At 35.9% G+C, this 19,973-nt stretch overlaps 1 pseudogene; it reads right to left on the bottom strand.

The window, feature by feature from the left end:
* Positions 1–295: 295 nt before the first annotated feature.
* On the bottom strand, positions 296–13,823 carry LOC126690546 (aspartyl protease family protein 1-like; annotated as a pseudogene).
* Positions 13,824–19,973: the final 6,150 nt, after the last annotated feature.

The raw sequence follows: 19,973 nt of genomic DNA, 5'->3' as shown, positions 1-19,973 counted from the left end.
CATTTGTTGACTTTTTTATGATGAACAATGCACCCGTGCATTGTTCATGGACCGACAAATTTCACTTTTCAGCAATTTTTTCATTAAAAATGGGTTACACGGTTCTATTCACATATTTAAAAATTATTTTGCTATAGTGTTTTCAGTTTTCAATTTTAACAAAATAAGTTCTATCCAAACGGACCCTAGGTATTCTTTAGCATAATTTTAACAAAAAGTAATTAGTAAAAAGCTAAATAGGCTTATGTCAAATACACACTCAATTAACAAAACCGAACAATACAATATATTGACACACTCTAAAATTTATCCATAAAAATGATTGTAGATATTTCAAACATTTAGTCCAAACGGACTCATATGGCAAGAAAATTAGCAAGCTATTGATGGTTCCAATATCTTTTGAGTCAACTTTTAAATTCAATACAAATAATGATACAAGGGTCGAGAAAGTCTCACCAAATAAAAAGATATCAGACAATAGCTAAGAATGAAATAAAAATCATCATGATTGTGCAAGTAAAAGTCTTCAACTTGGGTGACTGACTTGCTGGAGCTTTGGCTTGTGGACTGCTAGGTGAGGCAGTAGGAGAGTGTGATGGGCTGATAGGGAAAGTGTTCGAATTTGAATCATTGTAACCTGTGAGCACCATGTCTCTTTATGGTCATAAAGAATTCAATAGAAAAAGAAAAAATTGACACGCATATTGAAATTCAATATAAAGAAAAAGTTGAATTAACTCACAGTTAGATGGCTTCCAACCTATGATCATCTTATCGTGATTGAAAACTATGCGATAACCAGTCATAAAGTTTTCTGGATAAAATAAATAAAACCATATTGTAAGTTGAAATTCTCAATTTAAACATATTAGGACACATAACAGCTAAATGACATAAGAGACCATGAAAGTCCAGGTATTGGTTTTCCCAAAATAGAAGTTGACAATATTGGCTTGTTCTATGTGCACTGATTATATGAAAACCATGTTTGCGGTTTCTTCTGCACCTGCTAAAGTCTTATTTAAAACATAGAGTGGAGCCAACCATGAATAGCTTCCTGTTGTTCAAACCTCCCATTGATAATGTCTTACTATATAAACTTAAAATTTTTTAAGTTAGAGACAGCTAATAGGATTCTTGGGCATAATATTTTTTAGCCATATTGTGGAAATGTTGGTTTAACACGGATGAGATCACTTAATTAAGAGGGTTAATATAGTAATGATTTAGAAAATTTAATATTAATTGGACACAAGATGATTGAAATATGTAGATCTGACCTATTTACCAAAAAGTTGCAATTTACCCACCCCAAGAAATCACATTCATCAATCTAGAAATTATGTAATATTGTTCTCCCAAAAAAGAAAAGAAAACTCAAATACTTTTTTGCTTGTTAAATATTAGCATTGATACACCATGTTGAATATGCTAGTATAGATGCGGAAGCGAAAGCATAAAGTATAAAACACAATAACACACGAGGGTTACGTGGTTCAGCCTAACGGCCTACATCCACGGAGAAAACCCTAAAGGGTTACATTAATAATATATTAGAGTGTAGTACAAATTCTGTATTACAATGAATTATAACATGTGTATATATAGTAGACTAAACCCTAGACTAATAGACTTCTAGTACAAGTAGGAGACTTGACTTGCACACAAAGTAGAATTAGGCTTGGGCCTATACTAATGGGCTAATATATCTCTAACACCCCCTCTCAAACTCAAGATGGAAGCTTGATGAAATCTTGAGATTTGATAAGGTTGAGAAGATCCCTTGAATGAAGTTTGGCTCTGTGACGGTAGTTTGAGGAAGGCAATGGTCTTGCAGTGTTGATGCGACTTCTAACGGTGGCTTAACTATACCAGAGAGTTTTGACGGCAGCAGTAGAAATGTTGCGACGGAAACAAGTCTCAATGGTGTGGCCAGAACGCTTGCAATAGTTGCAGACTTTTTTGTTGGACTGCTTGCGACGATTGTGAGAGCCAGAGGAATCACTTGATTGCTGAGGTTGCTCTATGAGTGGAGTAGATGGAGTAATAGCCAAAACATTGAGCTTATTCTGGGCTTGAAGGGTTGCAAGACGAGCTTCTTCTCTAACTAACTCATTCACAGCAGTATCAAGAGAGGGAGCAGGACTGCGATTTAGAAGCTGACCTCGAATGGGCTCAAAGTCCTTGTGAAGTGACATCAGGAATTCATAGAGGCGAAATTCATCTCTGATGGAAGCATATTGCTGAGCATCCTTTGAGCATGCCCAAGTTGGATCAGAAAGGTCAATTTGGTCCCAAATGTAGCGAAGCTGATCATAATAGTCATTGATGGATTGCCCTGGTTCTTGCCTGAGTTGATGCAATTCAACCACTAACTGATATTTCATGGATCCATGAGTAGTGGAGTACCTTTTGGCCAACATATCCCATGCAGATTTTGCATCATCATAGCTGCCCAACAGATTGGAAATAGAGGGAATGGAAGTGTTCCGAATCCATGTGAGGATCATGTGGTTATGACTATCCCATTCAATCATGCGACCAAGAAAAACAACATCTTCTTCACTTGCTCCCTTGACAGGAATAGTCATTGCACCAGTACAATAATGCCAGAGCATGCGACCCTTAAGAAAACTGCGCATAGCTTGAGACCAAGATAAGTAATTTTTATTCCCCTCCAATACAGTATTGATGGGGCGAGGAACAAAATTATCCTTTTTATCCATTTAGAGACACAATATGCAAAAACAAACAGCAGAAATGAAATCTACGCGAAAAACTGGGTAAGGAGAACCTGGACTGAAAAAGTCAACCCTGGAAAAGTCAACGGTCAACGGTCAACGGCCAGTCAAAGTCAACGGTCAACCTGAAGTCAACGGTCAAATCCAGATTCAGAAGGTGACGTCAGCGGATGACGCAAGCAGTGACGTCAGCAAGCTGTTAGGGCTGACGTCAGCGATGACGTCAGCGAGACTGTTGAGGCGCGTGGAGGCGCGTGACTGCACGTGAAGGCGCGTGACGGCGCGTGTGGCGCGTGATCGGCGGCACAGCAACTTTGAACGGCGCGTGGGGGCGCGTGCAGTCTCCGATGGCGTCGAGGCTTCCACGAGTGTGTAGATCGGCGCTGGACGATCTCAGTGGTACCTTCAAAATCGTAATCGGAGCAATAATTGCAGCGGAGCAGTGGTCTGTGCAGTGTGAAACTCCTTAACGACGGCGGTTGCAGGTCCGGAACCCAAGGACGACGGCTGGATGACGTCGGAAGTTCAACGGCGAGAGGCTGCAGCGGCAGTGTGATGGCGGAAGCGTTGTTAAAAAGAAAGCCACACTAATGAAGACAAGACTGCTAAGAAAAGGTCAGAGCAGTGGCTCTGATACCATATTAAATATTAGCATTGATACACCATGTTGAATATGCTAGTATAGATGCGGAAGCGAAAGCATAAAGTATAAAATATAATAACACACGAGGGTTACGTGGTTCAGCCTAACGGCCTACATCCACGGAGAAAACCCTAAAGGGTTACATTAATAATATATTAGAGTGTAGTACAAATCCTGTGTTACAATGAATTATAACATGTGTATATATAGTAGACTAAACCCTAGACTAATAGACTTCTAGTACAAGTAGGAGACTTGACTTGCACACAAAGTAGAATTAGGCTTGGGCCTATACTAATGGGCTAATATATCTCTAACATTGCTTTTTATCAACTTCATCATTCGTAATCAATAAAGTTGCAAATAAAGTAAGGTTAAGTAAAGCATCCAAACTTTAATTGTTTTCTATGTCTGATAGCCTCCTTATAAAAGGAATGAATACACAAATGTAAAATTTCAAAATAAAACATGAAAATGAAATTTTATCAAGACAAACTGGTTTATAATCAGGATAGTCGTTGATAAATATATACTTACGTCCTATGAGGTTTATATCTGTACTTTTGAGAATAGCTAGACAATATCCACCCTGGAGACCACAACATCAATTTTCAGCATAACATGGGCAAGAATAAGATCTTAAATTAAGCACTAATAAGTGCGACAACACACCTCTGTAGAGAACGCTTCTGTTGTTGGATTAGTGAGATAATATTGTTCTCCACCTTTCATTGTCAGATTCATTATAGGGATCATAGGTGAGGTTTGATTTGCACTACAATTAAAGTGGAGCTAATTAGTGGTTCAGAGTTAAAAAGAGAAGACCAATACAAAATAAGAATAGGTTTTCCCCCAAATACCTCAAGTCATAACAGTATTCAAAAGGAATTTGGGAATTTGATAAATTTCGCTTTTCTGTGACCTGGGAATTGAACTGCAAAATAACACAAATCACATACATTCATTTGCCATAAGATGAAGTTCCAATGATATATAAAACTAAAAGTTGTCATTTAAATTACTTACAGTTTCAGAAATAAATGTATATGCTGGGTCCGTTAGGTGTGTAAACGATGTACCAGAGTCAAAAATTGCACTGAACTCCATCTTAGAAATATTCACTCCAACATTTATTTGAGTGATGCTAATGTTATAATTTGGACTGGTAACAAGTTTACAAGGGAAAATTAGTGCAAGCAGCATGAGGTTCTAGTCAAAGACAGTCTTCTTGTTAAACTAAATAATTTTACAATGTAAAGAAGTGACAACTTACATTGAGGACTCAACAGTGAATGATGTTTCTTTTTGCTCCGATGTGCCATTATCTCCAAAATTTATTCTCCGTCCCATCAAATCCAAAACACATGGAAAAAGAATTTGGACCTAGCCCTTTTCTTGCTATGGTGCTAGGAACAGATATATCATCAAGACCAAGCCCAAGTAGACCGTTGGGTGCAAATCCATTCAGAAAAATACCAGCCTCATTTTTACCACAACTGAAACAAAATGAAAGGGTTAGATCACAAGGGTTGCTCACAAATTAATGAAAATTTGCCGAAATGATCTGACCAGGAGGTATTAACAAGAAGCAGCTTCAATGATTAGATCCCCTCACCCCTAATTATCAAATTATCAAAGAAAAAGTAATGCTAGCCCACCAATGATGATTTTTTTTAATGACCATACTAAAGACATTAATTTTTTTTTTTTTTTCCTAGTAATATCACCAACCCTCTAAAAGTGTTTGATATCATGATAATCCCAAGCATAACGTACCTCCCTTAAGGTGTTTTGGTAAGCCTGAGGCAATAAAACACTTTGATAACTCTCACCAATGATTACACTTATTTGAAGAGGAAAAGCACCATATCAAACTCTAAATTATGGAATAGCTGATATATCAGCTATTCCATAATTTAACTAACAATTGTTTAATATATTGTGGCAGTTTCTTAAAGTGCTACAGTAGAGTACCTACAGCAGCGGTTTGGAAAACCTATTGTGGCAATTCCTAAAACTGCCACATTAGGTCTCCTATAGTGGCGGTCTTCAAAACTGCCGCTGGGAAAAAAACAATGCTATAGAACCAGTTTTTTGTAGTGAAATGATATTGCTTATGATATATAATTGGTACGATGTTCACTTGAAACAATATTTCTTCCAAAGATTTTGGTAGCTAGGAAAGCAATGAAAAATAACTTACCCTAAAGTGATTGGAGCATCTACAACTTTTGATTGATCATCATCTGTAATTAAGTGCAAAACATCCTCTACCAAGATTCCAGATGATGACATGTTTGAAAGATACACAGCACTATATGCACAATCGCCATTAGTTGAAGGACATTGATTTGGATCGCAATAGATACTGCTGTTGCAATAAGAAACTTTATTACTTGTTGATGATGCATTAGGACTGTAAATGTGGAAGTTTACTACCTGCTTGGCAAAAAGATTAATTGTTGTCGCATTTTGATATTAAAATGAATAAATGAAAATTTTGATTTTGGTAAAAAATTGGTTGACTGAATTAAAAAAAGGTATGAGTTTCAGGGGTTAATTAAGTTCTAGTGGGAAGTTATTGTCTCAGTAAATAACCTATTCCCATATTAATAAGGAAAGAATCTAATTTAATTTATAATTGATGGTGTTATAGGACTCTTAGTGTTGGATGCAATAAATGGGTCAATTCCACGAACATGGGAGTGGTAGAGTTATGATGATTAGGCTTTTGTCAAACAATTAGGTTGTTATATCTTGGAGGAGAGAAGTTGAACAGAAAGGTTTGTGTTATTGGTTTTTGATTTTGACTACTGCATAAGGCTTAAATCTTCTCAAAGAGTACATGATCTCAACAAACCGTTCCATTTAAAACCAATACCTTAGACCTTCTTTTTTTAGAAAATTTTTTTTTTTTTTAATTTCGTAGTACAATGAGAAGTGGAGATTTTTAAACTTAATTTGATTCTTCTATTTAAAGAGAGCAAGTTATGCCAATAAACCACTATTTCTTGACATCTTAAAGCATCCGCATTAGTGGATCGATGTAAAAATTTTGTTCATTTAGATGGAAAAAAAAACTTTTTCCATTCACTTTTATCAACTCTCCCTTTTTAACCCATCTAAAACTCTCTCTCCATTCACACTGCCACCATGATGAAACTCGACTCTCCCTCTCCCCTTCTTGGTTGAAATTGCCTCTCCCTCTCTCCCTCACGGTCACAAGCAACGATCCACAAGCACTACAATCATCGATCCACAATCCAAAATCAATGATCCAAAATCAACGATCCATGATCCACAAGCACCTTTCTAGTAGACCCAAGCACCAACCCATAGCCACAAGTTCACAAAAATGCTTTCTCTGTCTCTATTGGTGTGTGAGTGCGTTTGATTTTTGGTTGATTTTGTGGTGTGTCCGTGTGTGGGTTTGTTTGATTTTGTGGTGTGTCCATGTTGTGGTGGTGGTGGTGGTTGGCGGTGCTGGGTTGTGATGGTGGGTCTGTTTGTGATGATGGGTTTATGTGTGGTTGGCAGTGCTGAGTTGCGGTGGTCAATTTGTTTGCGGTGGTCAATTTGTGTGTGGTTGGTGGTGTTGGGTTGCGGTGATGTGGGTAGTGATGCTGAGAAAAATGATATTGGCGGCGTTGGGTTATCAGTTGCAGAGATTATGGGTTGAAGAGAAAGAATGTGAGGGGAGAGAAAAAAATATTAAAATAATATATAGAAAGTTACAGTAACCGTACATATATGTATGATTATTGTAGTACTTTTGTATATATGCACAATTTTGCATGCACTGATGTAGGTGTTTTTTTGGTTAAAATTTGTAAAATTAACCACTTTTTGTATTTTGTACAATTTTGCAATCTCTAATGCAGTTGCTCTTAGACTTTTTATATTAAGAAATATTGGATTTTTCTATTTGTCATGTATGTAATTTATTTTTTAACTTCTTTGGTTGTCATCCTCTTTAATGCAATATATATATATATATATATATAAAGTTTTTAGAAGAAAAAGATATCACAATGACACAATAAATGATTCCAGATAGGAGTACTTGAAGTAAAAATATAATTCAAAGAGTAAAAATCCATGAGTCCAACCAAATAAGTTATAGATAATAGATAACATACCTGTCCAGATGGTGTTGGTAAGCTGGTTACGCAAGTACTGTTGTTACAATCGCATGGCAGCCAGAACAAATCATTGCCTGTGTCTAATGCTACCAAAAATGATACACTTGGTGTCCCCACAGAAACATTGGCATAATACAAACTGAAAATATCAACACCATTTTGAAGAAACAAAGTTAGAAGAAAAGGAACAGGAACTCCAAGGAAGAAAAAAAGGAAAGAAAAAGGAGTGACTCTTAAGGATCATACAAGTAGAAACTGTCGATGAGGAGGGTGTCGTTTCCATTAGCGAAAGTGAGCGGCGCCGGAGACTGGTTGTTACTAGCAGCGAGGTGACGGCCCCGGATTATGCTGTCTCGGTGAGTGATAGCAACATAGTACTCTGTTGAACTTCACACAAGCTCCGAGAGATTCATCAATGGAGGAACGTAAACTCACTGAGAGAGAAATAGAGAAATAGAACAATCTGAAACTTGTGTAAAGAATGAATTAATTACTCAGCTTACCATACTCTGTTCTTTATATAGTGAGAACAGAGTATCAACTAACCAGTACAAATTGAACACGTGTAATGATCCTGTAACTAACTTGTAACTAACACTGTACACTATAAACGACAACCGTTTCATGACCAATTAAGCTATGCTACTGTTATGCTATTGTAGTTTACTTCTATATACAAAACTACAAGTAACGAGCACTGTACAATATACAATCTATACAACTATTCAATACTCCCCCTCAAGATGAACTATAAATGTTGATTATGTTCGTCTTGGATAAAAGGAAGTAAAATTGTTTGTATCCAAGTGCCTTCGTGAAGCAGTTAGCAATCTGGTGTCTAGTAGGAACATGAAATGTCTTGATCAGTCCATCTTGAAGCTTACTTCGAATAAAGTGGCAGTCAACCTCTATGTGCTTTGTGCGCTCATGGAATACTGGATTTACAGCAATGTACAAGGCTGCTTTGCTATCACAGTACAGAGAGGCTGGCTGATTGTGATCTAAACCAAAGGTTTTAAGCAAGGCCAACAACCAAACAACTTCACTTGTGATAGTAGCCATTGCTCGATACTCTGATTCTGCAGATGATCTGGACACCACTTGCTGCTTCTTGCATTTCCAGGATATGAGGGAATCACCTAAGAAGACACAGAAGCCTGAAACTGACCTTCTGGTATCTGGACAAGCTGCCCAGTCAGCATCACAATAAGCTTTTAATCTCAATTCAGAACTGGCTGAGAGAAATAAGCCCTGTCCTGGTGTCTTCTTAAGATACTTCAATACCTTATATGCTGCTTGGAGATGTGGAATCTTAGGAGAACTCATAAACTGACTCAGTTTATGCACTGAGTAGCAGATAGCAGGCCTGGTTAGAGTCAAATACAGGAGTTTGCCTATAATTCTTCTATATAAAGATGGATCTGGAACACCTTCTCCCACTGAGCTTCTAAACTTAGCTGATTGATCCATGGGCAAATTAGCAGGCTTGCATGCTAGTAGACCTGTATCAGAAAGCAGTTCCAAAACAAATTTCCTTTGACACAAGCTAATGCCCTTTTCAGTCCTTGCAACCTCAAGACCCAAGAAATACTTCAAGGTACCAAGATCTTTGAGCTTGAACTTGTCATCTAGAAAAACCTTGAAAGTATTGACTGCTTCCACATTGTTGCTAGCTATTAGAATGTCATCCACATAGACTAGCAAGATGAGAATTGAACCCTTGCTGACTTTAGTGAAGACAGAATAGTCTGACTTAGATTGGAGAAAACCATGATCAAGGAGAGTGGATGAAAGCTTGGCAAACCACTGCCTACTTGCTTGCTTCTAGCCATAAAGTGACTTGGTGAGTTTGCACACCTCCCCCTTGCTGCCAAATCCAGGAGGAGGAACCATATACACCTCCTCATTTAACTCCCCATGCAAAAAGGCATTATTGACATCTAACTGAGACAAATGCCAACCATACACAGCAGCCACAGCCAAGAGAGGTCTAACTGTTACAAACTTCACCACAGGAGAGAAAGTTTCATAATAATCAACTCCCTCGGTTTGAGTAAAGCCCTTAGCAACCAGTCTAGCCTTGTACCTCTCTATAGAACCATCAGCTTTAAGCTTAATCTTGTATACCCACTTGCACCCAATAGGCACCTTACCAGGAGGCAGTTTGGTCATGACCCAAGTTTGATTAGCCTGAAGGGCATCAATTTCAGACTTCATGGCAGCTTGCCACAAGGGATCAGGTAAAGCTTCAGCATAGGAAGTGGGTTCTTTGGCAATGGACAAGGCAACAGAGAAGACTTTATGGGCAGTAGACAATTTAGAATAAGAGAGAGTAGAGGAAAGTGGATAGAGAATACCTGGGCTGTCAATGGAATCATAGGAAGGTAAGAGTGAAGCTGAAACCAAATTGCAGTGGTGATCAAGAATGGTAGTGGAGGCTAAGTTACAGTGATAGTCATGAAGATATGAGGGAGGTTTATGAGACCTAGTGGACCTTCTAACAATAGGTAAATCAAGGGAAGGAGCAGCAAGATTGGAAAGATCAGGTGGAGCAGGAGGAACAGATAGAGAAGTGTCTAAGTCAGGATGAACCAGGTCTGGAAATTCATCAGGAGGTACAGCAGTGTCAATGGGATTGAAAGGAAGAGAAAATTTAGCAGAAACAGAAAGAATGGATTCAGGAAGTGAAGGTTGAGAAGGAAACATGTTGTGAGAAATGGAAGAAGAGCTGGGAACAGATTTAGGCAGCCAATGTTTGAAGGGAAAGACAGATTCTTTGAAGATGACATCTCTAGAAAGAAAGACAGTTTTAGTGGACAAATCATACAACTTATACCCTTTGGTTCCAAAAGGGTAGCCAAGAAAGATGCAGGCCTTTGCTCTAGGATCAAACTTGGATCTATTCCTAGTTAAAGTAGAGGCATAACATAGACAACCAAAGGATTTAAGATGCTTGTATGATGGAGAATGACCCAAAAGTTTTTGATAAGGAGTAAGATTACCTAGAAGAGGACTAGGAAGTCTGTTGATAAGGTATGTGGCTGTAAGAACACAATCCCCCCAGAATTTTAAAGGTAAATTTGCATGGAATCTTAAGGCCCTAGCAACATTCAACAAATGCTGATGTTTTCTTTCAACAACAGCATTTTGTTGTGGTGTTTCAACACAAGACAGCTGATGTAGGATACCATTGGAAGCATAAAATGAAGAAAGAGCAAACTCAGGACCATTGTCACTCCTAATCACCTTAATGGACACCTTGAATTGGGTAAGGATCATTTGAAAAAAGGTTTGAATCAAGGATGAAGCTTCAGATTTAAGTTTCATTAAATAAACCCAAGTACATCTACTATGATCATCAACCAAAGTAAGAAAATACCTTGAGCCATTCAATGAAGGAAGAGAATAGGGTCCCCAAATATCAGCATGGATCAAATCAAAACAAGATAAAGAAACACTTGTGGACTTAGGAAAAGGCAATTTGTGTTGTTTAGCTAAAGGGCAGACAAAACAATCAAAGGAATTGTTATTATTGCAAGAAATCAGATCAGGTACAATATGTTTCAACAAAGCTAGTCTTTGTGAAGATGGGTGGCCCAATCTATAATGCCACAATCTAACAATAGCATTTGAAGTATCAACAGATTGAGAAGAGTCAAGATTACATACGTTGACACTTTTATTACAAAGAAAAGAAGATAATCTGGATAAGATCTTTGAAACAGAATCTGGTAAGGTGAATGAATCAGTGCACTGCAAGGTATATAGTCCTCCATTTCTCTTACCCAACCCAATCATCTTCCAATGCAGTAAGTCCTGAAGAAAACAATAATGAGAAAGGAAAATGCAGCAGCAAGAAGGGTTTTGGGTCAGCTTACTGATAGAAATAAGGTTGAAAGAAAAACTAGGAATACAAAGGACATGTTCTAAAGTTAAAGTGGCTGAAATTTTGACAGTTCCAATATGAGTCACCTTAACCATATCACCATTAGGAAGTCTAACTGAAATCTGAACAGAAGAAGTAATAGAAGTGAAGAGATGAATAGAATGTATCATGTGGTTTGTTGCACCACTATCAAGAATCCAGTCATATGGACTGATATGGGATGTATTGACACTAGAAGAAAAGACTGAATGTTCAAGAGAAGGAGAAAAACAAATACCTGATACGGTTTGGGCTTGAACATCTAACAAAGGTTGAGTAATGATGGTGGCAGCTTGGTGAGCATTGTCCAAACATGTCTCTGGTGGTGCTTAAGTGCCAAAGTGACATTGAGAATTCAACAATCCAATCAATTGTTGATATTGGAGTTTGGTGAGTGTGACAAGTTCACTAGCATGATCTTCATTGGCAATGACATTGTTTGCAAAAGGAGGCTGACTACCCTTGTTCTTGAATTTATAACCAGGTGGATATCCATGCAGCTTGTAACACCTGTCAACTACATGCCCCATGGCTCCACAATGAGTACATTGTGGTCTGCCATTCTTGAACTTAGTAAAATTCTTGGTGTTACCAGATTTGGACCCAAAAGCTGCTAGAGCTACTGATGTATCAGACAAGACTTTCTTCCCAGCACCCACTTTTCTCTGCTTCTCATCTTGAAGTAAAAGAGAAAACACTTTGCTTAGGTTAGGCATAGGTTCCATAAGGAGAATTTGGCCTCTAACAGCTGCATATGTCTCATTCAGCCCCATCAGAAAAGACATAGTATAGTCCTCAGCTTGATGACCACATGTACATGTCCTATAATTTGAGAATTCATCCCAAAGTCCCTTGAATTTTGCGTAGTATGCATTGATGGTTAAGTCTTCTTGTGTCAAAGAACTCATCTCTTTTCTTAAGTCAAAAATTGTAGGTCCATTTCCTTGGCCAAACCTATATTGTAAGTCTAGCCATACATCTCTGGCAGTCTTGAAATAGACTATACTTGATTGCAAATCTTTGGAAACAGAATTAAACAACCAGGCTAGGACAGTACTATTGCATTTACACCAAGCTCTGTAGTATGGGTGATCAACAGATTGAGGTTTAGGGATAGAACCATCAATGAAACCCAACTTGGTTTTAGCATCCAAAGAGATGAGAATGGCCCTACTCCAAGTGTTATAGTTTTCTTCAGTAAGGGGTTGAATCACCAAAGAAACACCTGGATTATCTCCAGTAGATAAAAAATAGGGACTGGATGTGTTTTCCCAAGGCTGGACAGTGGAGGTAGTAGCACTAGAGGTACTCTCAGTCATACTTAGCAAAGTGTTATCAAAGAAAATGATGAAGATACAAAGTCCCAATCAAAACAAAATCAAGGATTAATTTTCTCGAGAATCCTTCAAGAAACAAGACACGGATTCTATGGGATGAAGGTAAAACAAGTCAAGATGTAATTCACAATCTTGATGAAATTACAACAGAAAGTTGTAAATTTGGAATGAAAACAATCCTAGAATCGGAAAGAGAGAAAAAAAAATTGAAACCCTAAGATTGGAGATTTCAATTTCAATTATGAATCAAGATCAAGATCAAGAAATCAAGACCTAGAAAATGACGATCTTAATTCAAGAATCAACAGAAACACAATGAGGAATTGAACTAGGAAGAATCAGAGAATACCAGACTACAATAATCTCTGAACTAGTTCATGCTCTGATACCATGTTGAACTTCACACAAGCTCCGAGAGATTCATCAATGGAGGAACGTAAACTCACTGAGAGAGAAATAGAGAAATAGAACAATCTGAAACTTGTGTAAAGAATGAATTAATTACTCAGCTTACCATACTTTGTTCTTTATATAGTGAGAACAGAGTATCAACTAACCAGTACAAATTGAACACGTGTAATGATCCTGTAACTAACTTGTAACTAACACTGTACACTATAAACGACAACCGTTTCATGACCAATTAAGCTATGCTACTGTTATGCTATTGTAGTTTACTTCTATATACAAAACTACAAGTAACGAGCACTGTACAATATACAATCTATACAACTATTCAATATACTCCACGCTCCCTTTCTCTGGAAGCCCATCAAAGCCCAGAATTTGCTTAACTGGATCCGAGAACCGGTGGTGAATGTCGAATCCAAATGATCCCAACCCGTAACAGCTCCCAGAATTCAATCCCAGTAGTAACAATACCAGCAGTATGTATGATCCGGAAGTCAATGAATTTGAACAAGTTGTACTAGTCCAAGCCAAAGCCATTGCTTAGCTTGAAGTCTTTTTAGAGAGAAAACCAGACTTGGTCTATTAATAAAGCTAAAGCATGAATGAACTACCACTATGAAGAGTTTTAGTTTATGTAGGGAAAGAAAGTTGACACTTTCTCATCAGAACAAAACCAAGAAGATGGCATGGAAATAGTCTTTGAGTGAGAGAGAAAAGAGTCATCGAGAGCTGGGGCCCGGTATTTGGTTTGGTCGACGCTTACGTTGGTGAAAGTCAAGTCGTGCGAAAGTGGGGTCGAAACCGCGGGTGTTTTATTAAATATTCAGTTATTCTTTTCTTCGCCAAATAAAACACTCAGTTATTCACGTTCGCACAATTTGTTTTTTTTGTTTTTTTTTTTTTTTTTTACAAGATAAAATTTTTACTCTAACATAATCTAAGTGTATATGTGTGTGAAATTCTCTCTTGAAAACTTGAACTCCAGCTCTTACCCCCCATACCCCACAAATACTTATACTTGTAAAGTGACTACCGCATCAAGAAATATTGTCTGGGGATTGTTTATTATTACAACTAATAACTTTTTTATTTTATTTTATGGGATAATGTCCTATAATTTTTCTGGAAAAGTTGGCATCGAGTCTTCATTTATCATGGCCTCAATCAAAGCACAACATCAAAAATTTAATAATCATTGTCAAAGCTCTACACACCTCAAGAATATTCAACAAATTAAAATTTAGTTTTTCAATCTCTTGCCAATATTGTTCTCACCTGTTTGAACTTTGATGTATTCAAATTGTCATTCTTATTATCCACTATCACATAAAAAATGTCAATGTTAGATTCTTGCGGTCATTAGTCTAAACGTTTTGTTACAAATTGTTAGTGTTATATGGTAACTTATATTGACAAATTCCAAGATATAAGTGTCAACGAGGGTTGTGTTTAATTTGTTACAAGTTGTTAGTGTTATGTAACTTATAGTGATAAATTCCATGCGCCTTTATAAGTATCAACGAGGGTTGATGTGCATGTAATTTAGGTAAAAGTACATGTAATGAGCTGCTTGAAGATGTTGAAGATCTAGAATTAAACATGCTCAAGCAGTTATTAAAGTCCGTCAGAATCTTAATTCGCAAGCTAGATTTTTTACTCGAAGACTAATTGAATATCAATTTTCACCTACTTTTAAATATCCAATTGAGGCACCAATTCACTGTGAAATGGGAAATTCTCAACTTGCCTAATTATTATGACAAATTAAGTTAGAAATAGGGGTAAAAATGTCTCCACAAATTACTTAGTTGATTTTGTGACGGGGAAAAATAAGTCAAATTTGCTTTTTACCTCACACAAGAAATTTACAGAGATAGGATGTCAAATAACCTTTGTTACCCATGTTTAAATGAGTGAGCTTGAAATGAAAGGACAAGTACTTGGGAATAAGTATGAAATAGGGAAATTCATCAATTTTAATCTCGGATTGCTTTGTATTATATTCCTCAGAATTGGTTCCAGATACAGATCACACTTGTTTTAAGGTTACAATAGTGGTTCTCTGTTTCTCTCTTTCTTTAGATGTTTCATCCATTCTTCACAGAGGCCTCTCTACCTTATATAGTCACCCAGGTTGTATTTGGTCTTCCATTTGGGGGGTTAGGGACTTAGGGTTCATTTCCCTTGATACTTGTCCCATCAGAGCCTCATTAGAAAGTTTCTACATCAAACTATGAGCTGTGATAATACTGTTCAAGGGTCATTTCCTCATTAATGTGGCTTGCTAAGTGGGTTTAGAGTATTAAATACGGAGGTGATGGGTGTTTTATCTACATTCTTCCCTTTCTTGCTTGACGACAAATGTTCATGCTCTTCTTCAGTTTGTGCCCGATAGTCTTCAAAATTGGTCATCGGCCCTTCTGAGGACACGTCAGTGTCCTCGGGGTCCTCGGGTATTAAAGTCTCCTTGTACTTGTGGTGAGTTGTTTATATTTTTTGGAGAACTTGCTATCAGTGCTTTCCAAGGTCCGTTCTTCCAACATTGGCCTTCTCCCATTTGTCCATGTTCTTGGATTGTTATCCTCCCACAAATTTGGCTAGCAATAATAAATTTTTAATGATAATATGCGCAGGTGTACATAAAATGTTGAAGGATGTGTAGCATTGCTATTGAGTAAGATTATGTATGTAATATTTATGTCAAAGAGCAACTCAGATCAATCCTTGCGTTGAAATGTAGGTTTATTGGAACGCTAGAGTACTTCACAAAATGACGTGTGGAATAAAAACAGAGAATGTTGAATACAATTTTCACAAAATGACGTTATCAATAAGAATTGGTAGAATTTGGACGTACAAAGATCATTCCTTCTTCTTCTTCTTCTTCTTTTTCTTTTTTTTTTTTTTTTTTTTTTTTGGACAAGATAGAATTTTTACTCTAACGTAATCTAGGTGTATATATGCGTGTAAAGCTCACTCCTGAAAACTTGAACTCCGACCCTTGCCCCCCACAAGTGCCCACCGCACCCAGGCACGTGGTAAAGATCATTCTCTTGAAATGATGAATACCCTTTTTATTGGATTTTCTAGTGCTGTAAATGAAGATCAAGTATTTTGCCCTTACAAATCTAGACAAGATAGAATTTTTACTCTAACGTAATCTAGGTGTATATATGCGTGTAAAGCTCACTCCTGGAGACTTGAACTCCGACCCTTGCCCCCCACAAGTGACCACCGCACCCAGGCACGCGGTGGTAAAGATCATTCTCTTGAAATGATGAATACCCTTTTTATTGGATTTTCTAGTGCTGTAAATGAAGATCAAGTATTTTGCCCTTACAAATCTAAATCACTGGTACGTAGGAAGTTCTTCAAAACAGTAGATTCCTTGCCAAAAAAAAATAATTTGGCTCGAAATAAATGATACTATAGATATGAAAAAAAAAATCGGGATATATAATCATAATTATTGCAATGTTATGTCATTATTTTTTTATATATAATCGGGATGCAACCCATTCCAGGGTGAATTCTCAAAATATTAAAATAATATAAAAATTTATGCAGGCAAAAAGTTATACTAGCTTTGACTTGAATTAAATTACAATTGATGCAACCCATTCCAATATCATATTAATTCATAACTTTTAATTTATAGAATTAACATTTTAAAAATTTGACAACTTCAAATTTCGTGTTAATCAGGTATTATATATTTACTATTTTATACACAAACTTAAGTTTTATATATAATTTTTAAAGTTGAAAAAACTTGAAATTTAAATATTTAATGATTAGGTAATTACTAATCTTCGGTTACCTTAATTTTTTGTAAATATAAAAGGTATAAGAAAATAATATATTCTTATAATTGATTAGTCAAAATATTATTTTTGATAAAAAAATAAGTATGACATCACATAGAATTATGTGGAGTATAGTTGAAATATATATATATATATATATAAAAGGTTCCGGCTTCGATTCTTTGGTTTAATAATGCGTCTATATAGACTTTGTATGTAAAATATATGTACACAAAATTTTGGCATTGTAAATGACTGGCTATATTCATTCGAATTTGATTTGTGTGGTCAATTGATAGATGACCTCCTACCTAATTTGATTTAAAAAATTCATTGGTGGGTCATCCGATTAGATAGGAGGTCATCTATCAATGGCCCACCAACGAATTTTTTACCCCTTAATTTTTGACTTTGAGAATGTTAGAAAACTTCCTCAATAAAAGGGTTTCACTTATTTTTAGTATTTTTTTAATTGAATGTCTTATTTTGTTTTAAATATATAATAACAAATGGTGGTAGTGAGTTTTAATCTTCATATTTTATTTAATTAATGGGTGATGTGATAATTTTTCATTAAAATAAAAAAAATTCTAGTTAAAAAAATACTTAAGGTAAGCCAAGCTCTTAATTAAATAGGGGTATACAATTGCATCATGACAAACTTGCCAGCACATCTTAAATTACATGTGTGCCAAATAAACAACATATATAATTTAAAAGTATTGAAAGTAAGCAAAACCCTTAATTAAATAGCGGTATAAAATTGTATCATGACAAACTCGCCTGCACATCTTAAATTGCATGTATGCCAAATAAACAACATATATAATTAAACTAAATTCAAAGATAAACAAAGCATAATCTTCAACCCTAGTTGTTTACTGGGTTCCTTGTACTACAAGTTGTGCCAAAAGTCTAACCTTGTAGACTTCCTGATAACTATTAAGAATAGTAGTTAGAGCCGCGCAGCTTGGATTTGAGGAGTAATTCTTAGGTACTCCTGAAATACGGAGAATGGTGCTCCTTTCTCTCACATTCATGATGGGGTCCACTTATTAAATTCATAATGTGGTCCATCATGAATGTGAAAGGAGGGAGCATCATTTCTTTGTATTCCAGGAGTACCTAAAAATTTTTTGGATATGAGACGGATGCAATTAGAATCCTTCATAATACAACTTATTAATTTCTTGCTGTCTAAATGAACCATGACACCATTATTGCCCATTCCATTATTTTGCTGCAAGTCAAAGACTCCATTTCTCCTATTGTTAGAGACAGGAAAAAAATCATCTTTCATTTGTGTTAGATATGTTAGGAATTTTTAGGTTCTAGATTCTTTTCAACACTGCCCGATTCTATCTATATAAAATTGGAAATTCCTTCTCCAGCTGCAAAGTTATCTCCTCTAGCACATATTTGTAAGAAGACTTCACTGTGAATCATGCCGAGTTGGTCTCGGTCCATAAAACCTGGTCTTTGGAGCTAAGCTAGTCCAGTGGAATGTTTTTAATCTTAGTGAGGTCACGCTCGAAAAATAAAGGATTTGGATTGGGTGCACCCTATGGATTGCACCCGGTGCAATTTTTCCAATCCCTCTCACGATTCTTTTTTTTTTTTCTTTTTTTTACCATTCTCACTTTTTAATTCTCACTTTTTATTTTTTTTAAACTTTTTTTATTCAATGGTTGAGATTTAAAGTTGAGAGACTTTCAATAAATGATTAATTTATCTTCCCAATAGTATAGAAGATTGTGATTAATTTATTGGAGTTGTCTGATGTGATTTTTTGAAACAAATGTCACTCATTTATTAGGTAGGAAATACCAAAATAAATGCTAAGTTGGCATTATCGAAACATGATATACTTTCTCGGAAGATGGAGGAAAAGAATAAAATAAGCTCTTTTGGATATACACCACTGTAAGTTTCTTTAAAAAAATTTCCCCTCTCTTCGTGTGTATGTTAAAATTATTTAGTATTCTAAAAAAATACTCCCTCCGTCCCACTTTGTTTGTCCTCTATTCTATTTTGGGATGTCCCAAAATATTGTCCTGTTTCTAAAAATAAAAGTTATTAGTTTACTAATGTTCCTATTATACCCCTAAGCCTCATTAAGAATAACTCCTTTTAAAAAAAGCTAATAAATTTATTTAAGGGTAGTTTTGTAAACTTATACATTTTTATAAGGCAGACAAGACAATAAATGATGTTCCCTTAAAATGTTTGACTTTTCAAACAGGACAAACAAAGTGGGACGGAGGGAGTAAATAAAGAAAGAAAAGTGGGCAAAAAATTTGGCAACTCAATTCAATATATTTTTATTGGATGTGAATTTTGACAAATTCATCACTAGATTACATTTTCTTCTTATATCATCTATACTTACAAAATTTATAAAAAAATCAAAGATTAATAGTTATGTCATCCATCAATGTTTAAGTTTCAAGTTTTGTAATCTAAAATTATACATAAAAAATAAGTTTATAGATTGTATAATAAATAACATCCAGTTGGCACGAAATTTAATGTGTGTGTTAAGAACATAAAAAACATACAATTTAACAGTTATATTTTATGGATTTATGAAAAATTACATTTTATCATCCTAAATTATGACTCATTTTACACTTACCCTTCTAAATTTTGAGAATGCACACTTTACCCCCCCCCCCCCCCTTCTTTTTCCCAAACTATACCCTCTTCTACACTTAACCCTCTAAGCTATAAGAATGTACATTTTACCCAACCCATAAACTATGACCCATTTTACACTCATTCCCTTAAATTATGAGAATACACACTCACTTCTCTAAACTATTATTCATAAAATATGGTGCAAAGTATTACACAAGTAATTTATGCAGGAAAGTGTGCACTCTTTCTTGGTTTAGGGTGGTAAAGTGTTATACGGATAATAATTTAAAAGAATAAAGTATGCATCCTCTTAGTATAAAAAAATAAA

Source organism: Quercus robur, chromosome 6, assembly GCF_932294415.1.
Source record: "Quercus robur chromosome 6, dhQueRobu3.1, whole genome shotgun sequence".
Taxonomy (NCBI): Eukaryota; Viridiplantae; Streptophyta; class Magnoliopsida; order Fagales; family Fagaceae; genus Quercus; species Quercus robur.
This window is presented reverse-complemented; position numbering and strand designations above follow the sequence as displayed.